The following is a 2,890-nucleotide window of genomic DNA, read 5'->3' on the forward strand; positions in this document are numbered from 1 at the left end:
CGTTGCTGGCGTTTACACTGATACTCAAATATTACTGAAATCATTTCAGGACGTCTGACATTCAGACAGAAGCAGGACACCCCAGAGTGAAAGACAGGCAACAAAGGGACACGTGCGTGTCCTCCCAATATAACCAAGGGCCAACCCGATGTTATTACTGGGCGTTGTGCTACTCAGAAGGGTGCAGGTTACACGCAGTCTAGGCAAACTGCCTCCTTCTGACTAGGGCACCACACAGTACCAGGCTTCCCTGTGTCGGCCTTGGTCAGTGTCTAACTATGTCACACATATTATTTACATTGCTCCCTCAACAGCATCAATCACTACGTAAAATATTAGTGTAAACGATGACCATTTGAACATGCTAGCGTCCAATTCATTACCATCGGTCTGAGGGAATCCAACATTGGCTCTGCTGACCACAGAAAGAATGAAGACAGTGAAATGACAAGCTTTAGACTATTTTCTCCTCCACCCGAGTGCATCTCAAACTTCCATTTCCTGTGCTCTTCACATGCTCAGCATGAATCACTAAAACCGCCACATGATGCCTGAGATTCTTTTCGATTAGCAATTCCTCAATTCAAGGCACTCAGCTCAAAAACAAAAGCATATCCCAAAAATGGTCCAAAGTCATCCAACAAAGGTGTTCTTGCTGAGCGCTACTCTACTGAAAATGAAACCAATTAATTACATGTACTCTAAGTTATCGAGAACTTTCCAAGTAGGGCACATCATAGGACACTGCTTCAATGTAGAAGCCCTGCCCGGTCTCTACCGGAATCACAAGTACAGGTTTCCTTTCTCTCACACCTCGGCAAAACACAGGATAATCTATTTCCATAAACTGAGACATTTTCAACACTGTGCCAGATGTCTCACAACCTACAAATGCTGGGAATCCCTCACCTGCTCCCTCTACCTGGAATATCATGGTGATGCACAGCGAACAAGCCTGGTTTTGCCTTCTCCCTCATCTGTGGTGTCTTTACCTCTCTAACTTGCGGCTGTTCACATTGACAGCAATGTATCACTCATATCGTCTCAGGATTCCTAAGACCCATGGAACAACATGGGGTCTCCTGAATTAAAAGGCCGGAACGTCTAGGCACATGCCGGTATCCTCACATTGTCTGAATGCCACCGTGAGCGATGTTCTTCCTAAGCATTGCTCTACCCAGGTACCAGTGATTCCCCGTTGTCTGAGCCATCGCTCAATTTTCGGGTAAGGCACTGCATGGAGTATGGTTTCAAGGAAAAGTTCCCTCCCAATCTCTATCCCACTGTGAAATGTAGCTTTGATCATCCTCAACACCACATAATGATTGTTATCAAGAAACATTCATCGCCCCTCCAATTTTGAACCCACCCATGATGGGCTTCTCCTCGGGTCTTCTATGATCACATGAAGCATTATAGGACCCAGAGACAATGAGCTTTCTCCTGTTCTCTCTTCTATCCGGAGGTGTCTTTATCTTTTCTATCGTGTAGGTATTCCATATTATACAAAAACAAAAAACACCAAAATCACCATAATTGTACCCCGATGCCTTCCACGACACTACTGCATTCTGGAGAAGGAAAACTCAGGGACACATGCAACTCTGTGTGGGTCCAAGGCCTCCAAAATGTTGCCTTCATTGAGCATCACTCAGCTCGGAAGTACCTGTTCACATGCAGTGAGACGAAACAGGCATTTCTGGAAAGAGCACGGCACTCAGCAGGCTCAGGCCAAAAGACGTGGCCAGTTGCCCTAAAAATCTCTTCAAGCAATGTTCCTAATTACCTTTGTTCTACAGGAAAAGACAAATTACACGTAAACCATCGATCGGCACCTGTCTAAGAAGGACAATGAACACAGCTTTCAGGAGGAGGAACCAGTGAGCCTCCACTAAATTCTCAAGTAGGCTTTTCATGTCTGCCCCAACGGCATCACCAATCTATCAAAAAGATCTGTATCAATGGAGACAATGTTAAAACCCTCCTCTCCACGGGCAAACGTCAATCAGTGGGAGTGTGGTTCGTCGCCTTCTCTGTTGACATGGAGGGTTATGACGATGCAAGGGAAACAAACTTATGGTTCTATTCGCCTCATTTGAGGGCATCTTTATTTTCGCTACAATCTTGGTGTTGACATTGATAGTCAAGGATCACTGAAATCACCTCAGGTTGCCTGAGATTCAGGTGGACGCAGGACCCTCTGCAGTGCAAGCAGGCAATGCAGGGACACGTGTGTGACCACCCACACCGTCCAAAGGCCAAACCAAACGATGTTCTTACTGAGCGTTGCTCTATTCAGAAACTCGCAAATTACATGCAGTATTAGCAACCTGCTCCTTTGTGAATACGGCACCGCACAGTGTCGGACTTCGGTGTGCAGGCCTTGCCTGTGTCTACTGAAATAACACATATCATTTTCAGTTCACTCGCAACAACATCAATCACAACACATGATGTTAGCATAAACTCTTGACTATTTGAAACCTCTACCGACCAAGTTCTATCATCAGTCTGAGGGAAAACAGCACCTGGGAATGCATGAAGACGCAGGGAAGAAGCTTCAGACTTTTTTTCTCCTTCACTGGAGAGCATCTCGTTCTTCTTTCTCCTGTAGCTGCTTTCGCGGTTGGCATGAATCACTGAAATCATCTCATGATGCCTGAGATCCAGGTACCTGTAAGGTCTCCTCGGTTCAAGACACTCAACTCAAGAACACAAGCACATCTCCCAAAATGGTCCAAAGCCCACCATGAAGGTGTTCTCCCTCAGCGCTGCTCTACTAACAATGCAACTAATTACACGTAGTCCAAGCGATGGAACTTTTCCATGTCAGACACCGCGTAGCGTAAAGTAAAGATCCTACCCAGATTCCACTGGAATCTCAAATACA

The sequence above is a fragment of the Rousettus aegyptiacus genome, unplaced genomic scaffold (genome assembly GCF_014176215.1).
Source record: "Rousettus aegyptiacus isolate mRouAeg1 unplaced genomic scaffold, mRouAeg1.p scaffold_m13_p_9, whole genome shotgun sequence".
Taxonomy (NCBI): domain Eukaryota; kingdom Metazoa; phylum Chordata; class Mammalia; order Chiroptera; family Pteropodidae; genus Rousettus; species Rousettus aegyptiacus.